A 9,948-nucleotide genomic window follows, 5' to 3' on the forward strand; every position below is an offset into this window, starting at 1 on the left:
TCAATAAGTAAGCTTTGCTTCTTTTTTTTGGTCCTCTTGCCCAGGAGCCATAGCTCAAAAGAATATAATGTGGGTAACAGTTGCCACACCACGCACTTCAAACAGTTCTTGAAAAGAGTGGTAAGAGGTGGCTGTTACAGGGCCAGGAGGAATAGCCGAAGGGCTTTAGCTTTTATAAAGCAGTAGCCTCCACTCATGCATTGTAATACAAGTGCTGGTAGCACATGGTGGCTGAATTTACTGCATTTGCAGTAAAGGTAGTTTCGCAGTATGTAGTTTTCGTCAGAAAATTCTGGATTGAAGCCCTAGAAAAAACTACTTGGCAGATCCTAGGTCTGAAATACTTGTCTGGTGTTAAAACTCTAATGTTATTCACATTAGAACAAGTGCATGTATATGTATACACATAGGAAAAAAAAGCCTGCAGTCCTCATCAGGGGTCAGTTCTTGAAATGAATTGCAAACTGCTGATTTTCGCAAGAGATACTGGTTACAAAGACTGCATTAGCTGTTTCAAAGTGGCTTTTTCTGTAGTGAATTGCTGGCTACTTGAAAGATCTCTTGCTTTGGAACTCCACTTTCATAAGATGGCAGTAAGGTAGCAGTTAAGGGTTAAAAGCATAATGAATAGCGAAGGAAACAACAGTGCATGTACTCTGGATAGTGATTTATTAACCCTATATAATCTGTCAAATACACATGAAAGACAAACTCGATAAATATCATGTGGCATTCATCTTGCTTTGTTCCTAGTCTTTTGCCATTCTTTGGTTTCAAGTTCATACTTTCTTGGATGCTTAATGCCAATGTGCCTGTACTGTAAAAATTCAGGGCTACTCTGAGTTGAATATTAAATGTACTTGCATATTTCAGAGGTCTGCCAAACTGTTCTAAGTTTTCCTTCCTGTACTGTATGACTTTATGGGAAGAGGCATAGAGGAACAGTGGTTCAGTGCTACTATACTTACCAGTTTATCCTTCCTTGCCTTTTGTCTCCTTGGGTTTTATCTTCTACAACTAACTTCCACTCTCTGCAGAAAGATGACCTCTCACTACAGCCCCATAATAAAGTGGATGCAGGTTTGATCTCTTACACTATCCTTTTCCAGAACTGTAAATTACATTCTTTCACAGGCAAACTTCAGAGAAATAGACTGGTGGAGTCACACCCTTCCATCCCTGAGAGAAATGCAGCAGATAGAAGCTTAGCAATAGTCAGAGGAACCCTGAGCCTCTTGCCATCAGGCAGAAGGAGGGGACCTAAAAAACAGGACGAATTAGAAATAGGTCCCTGTTTTGAAGGCAGAAGAATCCTCTACCAGTTTTTCATGCCCTCTCAGGTGCACTTGTGGAATTGGTGTGAGTCTCTGGAACTCAATAATTAAGCAAATGCTAGTGAAGGTGAAGGTTTACCCAGGCATTTGCCCAGAGCAAGTCAGTCAACCAGACACATTGTAACTATGGGTTTTAAGAAAGAAAAAAGTGTAATTATTGTAGTTACTTCCTTCTCAGGGAAACTGATGGCCCTGTTTTCTGGCTGGATCCATTCCAAAGTCTGCTGCCTCCCTGGGGTTCAGGTAAGAGATGTTACTAGGAGATGAGTAACATCTGTTTATTACCCACTCCTGATTGGGGGGTCAGTGGTGAGGCAGTGGACAGAAGTTCTAGGGCAGTTAAAAAGGACTTCAGGATGCTAAGATAACTAGTTGAAGGGATGGGGAGCACAGGTGGTGTTTTACTCAATCCCTTTGGTAACAGGGAAGAATGATAAAAGTGAACTGTTACATTTCCAGTTCTCACTGTTGATGATTTAACGTAACCCTTAATTTAACCCTTGTACGCTTCCTGAGTTGCCTGCCCCTTTTTCCAAAGGGTATAAAGTCTTGTTTTCCCCTGAGTTCTGGCAGAAGCTCCCTTTTCAGCCAGTCTGGTAGTCTTCCCAGCTGGCTTGCCTGTGAGCACATAGTGACAGCCTGTTCCTGCACCTATCAGGTTTCCTTCTTAAAGTATCTCAGCCTTTAAGCCACATGTTGGTCAGGTGGGTTCTCCTGTTCCTTTTATCATTATTCCCTGTTAGATTTGGGTTACGCAATATTAATTCTGTATTGAAGGTGTTCCCATTTGGGAAATCTTGCAACATAACTGCAACTAATTGCAGGATGCTATATCATGAGGTTCAGATGAAATCCTGTGAACCTTTCCCTCACATGCCCAATTAAAATTCCAGGTAATTAGGAATGGCATTGCTTAATTCACTTACCCAGAACACAGTTATCATTGTTCTAGTGTACAGCTATTCCACACTATCAAAAACTGCAACCTTACTGTGCTGTAAACTCACTGGAAAAGAGAGATGGATCATCGAGTGGATGTCCTGCAGGAGAGAGATGAGAGACTGCAAAGCATTCCAGGTTTCCAAGGCACGTATCTGAGCTGCATCTCTACTGCCCTGGTGTTTCCAAGGAGCATGGTTCGAAGGAAATGCTAAAAAGAAGTGAAAGGATAGTTTTCTTTCCAGTGATAGAATTCAAGACAGTCTTTTATCCTATCTTCAATTTAAAAAAAAATCACATATAAAATTCTGTCTCCTTGTTTATGCTTACCTGAAAGCTGATCTATTGATCTTTCCAGGATTTGTCAGAGTTCAATAGCCTGTGTTTCACACTGCACCTCAGTTATTAAGAGCTTCCAGTTACAAGATAAAAAGGATAATTGTACAGCACTGTAAATTTGGCATTAATTATTTGAGGAAAATGTCTAAGAGCATCACTATTACGCCAAGAACATTTGTCTCACATTGCTGTTTAGCATCTTGTGTGAAAGATGTGGTAAAACATTGGATCTTGTGTTACTGTGCAGTTCTGCAATGTCTGCATGATCTGTTTCCTTGCTTCAGACTCCCCTGAGTAGGGAGCGATTCATCTCTAGGAGGCTAATTTCTTACAGTTGAGTGCAGGATTTTAATAAATAAACCCAAAAGTGAAGTGCCCTTTTGAACAGCCCTCATATCAGCAGGTAATATCAGTAATTTAGAAAACTCAAACCATTCACCATTCTATCCAATGTATTGTGATCAGTCCTGAATTATTTATTTATTTATTTAATAAATCACAATTTATCTCTTTTGTTTTAATTAAGCCCTTACAACAATATTGAGAAATTTTAACCTCAGAATGCTGAAAATTAATTTTTTTAAGGATGAGTAGTCAAAATACGGAATAAAAGTAAATTTTTGATTGATCAGTTTACAAGTAATTTGCACCAGTGGGAATAAACAAAGCATTTTCTACAGTAGCAGATGCTGTAGCAGTAGCCATCCTCTCCTCAATGAAAACCTGGAGAAAGGGCTTTGAAGGGGTAATAGTCTCTGGAAAGATCCCCTTACAACCACTTTTTCCCTTGCCCCGTAAAAGTGGGTGTTTTCCATAACCCTTCCCGTTGAAGAGTTGTCAAATGCTCCAGGCTCCTGCAGCTGTAGGGCTCTCCCTTCAGCCATGCTCTCACAGGAACCCACATAATCCTCTCACACTTGCTCGCCACCTCAAAGCTTGGCAGAAAGTGAATGAAACTGCCCCCAGCCCTGTGGGTTCCTAAGGATGCAGGCAACTGTCCAGAGGGGCTGGGCTACACATTGCCTGTGCTGCCAGCGCTGCACTGGCCCAGATAAGGTGCTCCTGTGGTCAGGAGGAGGGTTTGATGACATGTCAGATAATCCATCCCACCCAAAGGCAGTGAGACCCAACTCAACAGGTCTCCAGGAGACAAGTTTTAATTTCTTCCTAGGATATATGGATTTTGAATTTGACTTCTTCTGACTTTAAATCTGATGGGGGAGAGGTGGGAGAACATACCATAGAAAATCTAATGATTGAAAAATAGGAAAAAGAAAGCACAACTTAAAACAACAACTAGATCTAATGAAACTGCCTTGTCATGGACAAAACACTTAAAAATAACAATGAAAAGAATAGGCATTGTTTGAAGGTATTATTAAGAAATCATCTAAATTTTTAAAGGTTAATTAGTGTAATTTACCCATCTTGAGCATTAAAAAGGGTTATACATGAACAATAAACATAAGAGTTCAATCCATTTTATTTCCACAGTTGATTCATCCTCATCTGATTAGCTTTTTATGACCATCTAATTGATTTGTAGAATTCTGTCCAGTACAGATGGGCTACTGTTCATGACTACTTTCATAGCATTTATATTATTGTTGCTCTGATTTTTATTCAAGGCCAAACAGAGGGGAATATAAGAGCGTGATGTTCACCTAAACATAACAATGACATTAAATTTCTATTTGGCTCTGAGACAAGAATAGATTTGTGGAGACAATCTACTATGAATACAAATAAGTTGTTTATACATAAATATAATAACATTTCTTACTTAATTATGAACTATTTCACCGGTTCTACAATATGCTGTTATCAAGTTTTGTAGCAACAGCCAGGCTAAATCAATTGTCACAAACACATTTGGCTCAAAACTAGAATTATACACCTACTAATGCTTGTAAGAGAAAAAAGGCTATGCCTTTGTAGCCTATTCTGTGGTAATTCTAATAACCCTCCAATACATCGTCTCTTATACAGCAGTACATGCATATGCTACATTATTTCATACATAGTTAATACATACAGAGTTTTGCATTTAATGGAAACTGTCACTTCCTCTTGAGTTGTCAAGGCCAATGTAGGCTGGATAGCTGCTTCCCATCGAAGTCTCATCTCTTACTGAAAACACACAGCATGGGCAAGTCTTCACCCAGTTCTGGCCTCTAAACCTGTCTCTTGCTCTGTTCTGTTTCTGACTCTTCTGAGTATATTGGGAGTAGTATGGAAGTCCCACACTGTAGTTACCTTTATACAGAAGAATTGTTTTCAAACCAGATCCTGAGTCATCTAAATTATTTAAACAATGAAGAAACTTCCCTTGATTTCCTACTACTTCAACCTCCACTTTATGTAGCTGTAGCTTTATGCATGTAACCTGTGTGTGTATCAGCAAGAAAGCAAGACATCTGCAGAGTTATTACAGTAATGAGAGGCACACTTTATGCCAGTAATTTTGTACACCTCATATTTGCTTAAGCTAACCAGATGTTTCTCTGGCCAAGAAGGTATGTAGTATCAAACAAACTCAAATCCTGAACTACAGCCTTTGCACAAAATTCATTACATGGAAGAAAGAAAATACATGGATTGTTGCTTTCATGTATGCGTTAATTTTTCAGAATTTGTTGTGACAAGTATAGCATCATAAAATGGGAGAGGAAGGCAGAAAGAGCCATCTGTTCAATACACACTAAACTACCAATGAGGGAAGGCAGCCTGTTCAGATTAGACAGCTAAGCAGATTCTACTGCCTCTAGCCTCTAGCAGTGACAGGGTGCAAGATCACACTTCCCAAGTTATCTACCACACTTTAATGTGAGACAGCACAGGAATTCCTCAGAGCAGTGGAAAACCTTCATTGACATATTGCAATGGCTTATGACAAAGCCATGTCTTACATAGTAGGGATGAGAGACTTTATCCTATCACACTTATAATTCTTCATTAATATATGTCCCAAACAGCAAAGGAGGAAAAATACTGCAAAATGGAGAGTATTTAAAAATCAGTATGTGAAAAGTTGCTGATGCTAATTGCTTCTAACCCATGGAGAAATGGGTTAGAGAAATTAGAAACCTTCCAGCACAGTTTGAGGGATGTATCACTTCCAAACTCACACTTGCAGGGAATGTTTCATCTCCATTTTGGTTTTACAACAGCATGTAACAAATGAAAACTCTTCTGGCCTGTGAATTGCCCTTCAATACAGGACATGTGTATGTGGACTTACCTTTTAGCTGTGCCAAAGTGTTTCACTGAGGGCCTCTAATGCAATTACAAGTCAAGCAGGCAGTGAACAGAAAAAATAGATATAGCAAAGGTGAAAAGCTATTTCAAATGCAATTTGAAACAAGACAGAGAGTCAACAAGAGACAAAGTAAGGTTGTTCCAGGTATTGGAGCTGCAGAAGAGAAGACACTTACCCAGCACAGATAGCTGTACAGGTAGACAAGAGACCAGGGTGTTACAAGATGTGCCAAAGGAGAGTGCCAGAGATTGACCTTGCAGGATGCTACACAGAAGGGCTGTTAGCAGAGAGGAGATGAAAACAAAGAAAAGCAGTCTGACAGGAGAGGAAGGAACCAATTCTGGTTACGTGACTGTGACAGGTTGCTGCTGCTGCAGGTTGCACAGACACCAAGAAGTCTAAAGGTTATCAGGTCATTAAATGCATAGAGAAGAGCTGTTTCTGTGCAGAAGAAAACCAGACTATTAGTCCCTCAGAACCTCTCAGAAAAAGGTGTTTCTGACTCCTTGCGACACAGAGCTCCATGATTCTGCCTGCAATGGCTACAGGCTTCAGGAACCAATTTTCTCTCAAGTAATAGCAATGTTGCAGCTTATAACAAGAGTTCAGGGTTCTTGGAGGATTAACTAAGAAAGGAATTGGCTTCACAGTCTAGTTTTTATGGAGATTGTATAGTCATTTTTGTAACTCCATAGACTTTTAAAATTACAAAATATTTGACTATGTCAGTCATCCAAAGACTGCTGTGTGGCAACAGTGAATGTTACTTCCTTGTGTCCTTCTGAGGGAAAAAAATTGGTTGAGCAAGAGAGAAAAACTGGTTTAGCAGGTATTAATCACCAAGAATATGGCATACCTTCATGGCAAAAAAGAAATGCTGCCCATTCTTCTCACCCTGTCCTGTAATGCTCCCTGTGACTCCAGTTGATTTGTATTTATTTTAGTCACTCCCATTATTGACAAGTTAGCTATGCAATCACGGGTCCCTTTCCCAACTGCTCTCCCTTGGTCAGATCACTGCCCTTGTCCTCCACTTCTCTGCCAAGCTTTTGCTGATCTTCTCGTTATTCAGTGCTTGGAAAATATGAAAAAGCCCTCTGGGATAAGGGAAGTTCTTGAACTGCTGCCTGTGTCTCATTATGAGGATGACATGCTGGTCTCAGTTTTAAAGCAATGCACCCCAGAGTCAGGTGGGGATCTACAGCTGAAGTCAGCAAAGGCCTGAAATACAAGGGAGTAGAAACAATGACAAACAAACAATTCAATTAGACTAAATACAAACTATAGTCTATAGTCTGTATTCTGGGAGAAAAGATGTTATCATGGTTACAGCTCTCTGCTGAGATTTAGCAGGGACTGACCCAGTGCTTTCCCTATCCTCACCATTACTTCACTGCCGAAGCTCTGTGCAAGCCAATTGACCTTTCCATGTTTTATCCCTTGGTTCCTTGTAGGTAGAGAGGGATCATAAAAACCAGCTGTCCTACAAGGTTTGTGTCATGATAGGTTAAGAATGTTCAGGATGCATTTAGGTGCTGCATTTAAAATAGTGCTTTCATTTAGATCCTGAACTTAAAATGGTACCTGGAACAAGAATAAGCAGACTTTTCAATATGATCTTTTCTTAGCAAGGCTACAGAGTAAAGACACCTGAATTTTACTGAATTCTGCTGCTGCAAGACTTTAGGTAAACTGGTTCTGCAGCTGAATCCAAACAAGCTGAATTTCACAGCTGCTGAAACCAAAGAATTGCAGGCAGAGTTATGTGTGCAGGCAGTTTTACTACGAACTGTCGTCACAAGCTCCTTGAACCACCAGTGCACTCTGCTTTTCCTTGTGAGTCCCTGCCTGGAACAGGCTTCTTTTCCTCCTTGGCCCCCCTCTTGGGCCAGTCCAACACTTGGCATCACTGCTTGCTCACTGCCCTTCATCCAGGTGGGTCCAAAAGCAGAAGTGGGACTGAAAATGGGAAATCCTTCCAAGCAGCATAGCAAAACTTTTGTTCTGATTTGAACCATTCTGTGTGGCTGCTTAAGAATTTATAATTATTCTGTTCCTATTTTTTTACACGGAAAAATCAGTAAAAAACAATTTGAAAAGGAAGGCATCATTTCTGAAAGCATTTCTTTGAAGGAAAATTAATTACCAGTCTCTCTCTCATCTTGATACTTAGATGTCTCAAAGAAAGAAACAAAAACAAAATCCAGAAACATATATGCTGTTTTTATTTGTGCTGGTTTCACAGAAATAATGCTTTCAAATTGAAAGGAATGAAGGGGTGTGGGAACTATTGAAAAGTCATGAATCAATTTCAATCAATTTTAATTCCAGTATAAGAGGAAGTAATGCCACTTGTTGAAAACAAAGCAAAAATTTCTGACAGCTAAATTTGCAAGAGATTTATTGCTGTCTGCAGAGAGGGAAAGCTGAATGCTTCCCTGCTTCTACCTCCTCATTAACTGACTTCCAGTGCTGTTTGATATATTCTAGTGAAATTTCTCTGCATCCTGTGACTCCTACTTTTTTTCCCAGAGTTTCAAGTTGAAACTTGGATTTTGTATGCAGCTGCTTTATAAAAATGTTTTTATTAATTCAAGATATCTTTATTTATAACAGTTGTCAGGAAAATTTGGAATTATAGTTCAATTAGAATAAAATTAGAAATAAAGATAGGACTGGAAAGAGCATCAAGTCCTTCTTTTGTGTCATTTAACTGCATTTTTTTACAAGTTGAATTTTCTGGTCTGTGTGTACTTTGTGGTTGATAAAAGCCAAAATCCTCTGGCAATGCTTATTCAGCATTTAGCACCCAATAATAATTTTGACTGACTGTTGCCTAAACATTTTACTAACCGATTTTCCCCTGAAATCTATGAGTATTATGGATTTTACATGGATATACAGAAAAGTTGAACAATTTTGCTTTTGTACTACAAAGAAAGGCAGGAGCCTCCTCCTTTGGAGGAACACCATAAGGACTCAGCCCTCCAGGGAGGTTTGCAAGGAAAACTCCCCAGCAGATGTTTTCTCTGGAAGGGGACACCCTCAATGGGGAGGTTTGTCCAAGTACCTTCAGGTTGTTAGGGGCTTTTGTCCTTTAATTCATTTATAAGCTGATTCCTCCACATACAGTGAGTGAGCTCAGGTAAACCATGTAACAAACATCCAGATGACAAACGCCACTGAACATGGGCTTCATTAACTAACCTATTTAAATGAGTTTTTTCACTGCTGATTTCAGGTTTTTGAAAAATTCACTGCTCTGCAGAGCTGCTACCTTACTAACACAGTCAAGACCGTGTGTGTACCTAAAGGGTGCTTTTTTCTAGACTGTGCTGTTGCCTTTGGCAGCAGTAGGGCTTGGGAGACACATGTTTCCCTGACTCTACTGGAATTATTATCAGCAGTGATCAATTATTTTAACTTTTATATGCAATTCTGCACATAGATGTTTTAAAATTAAAATGCAATAACCTTTTCTTTTTATTTGCAACCTATCTTTTCATAAAACAGTTTGAAGCAAGTAGCATTTTCCACTAAAAAATAAATGCTAAAAGTAAGAGTGTTAAAGTTAAAAGTAACTGTGTAATTTCAATCTAACAGGTTAACAAGGGTCTAGTATCAAAACATCATTCCATGCACCAGGGCTGCTACAAACACAGATCTCATCCACATTCTGGTGTGAGTCAGAAGCCCTGGACTCAGATGAGCATTGGGAAATCTCCACGATAATAGCAGTGGAAGACACTGGAAGTTTTGAATCTGTCAGATGTCAAAAAAAACCCCAAAAAAACCCCAAAAAAACAACAACCAAAAAAACCCCAACAAGACAGAGAAAGAGGGAAGACAAAAAGCCCCCCCACAACAAAACAAACACAAAAACCATACTGCTGTGTGTACTCCAGTTAAGATACACGCTAGCGGGAGAAGATTTAAGTTGGCAATTTAAAAATTTGAAGATAAATTAATTTACTATCTTTGAACAGATTATATCTCTGCCTTTTCCACAAGACATGTTGCACACACTTATTCATACACACGAAGGAAGAAGTTTGATCAGTGCTTTACTTGTGTAAT

The sequence above is a fragment of the Catharus ustulatus genome, chromosome 6 (genome assembly GCF_009819885.2).
Source record: "Catharus ustulatus isolate bCatUst1 chromosome 6, bCatUst1.pri.v2, whole genome shotgun sequence".
NCBI classification, from domain to species: Eukaryota; Metazoa; Chordata; class Aves; order Passeriformes; family Turdidae; genus Catharus; species Catharus ustulatus.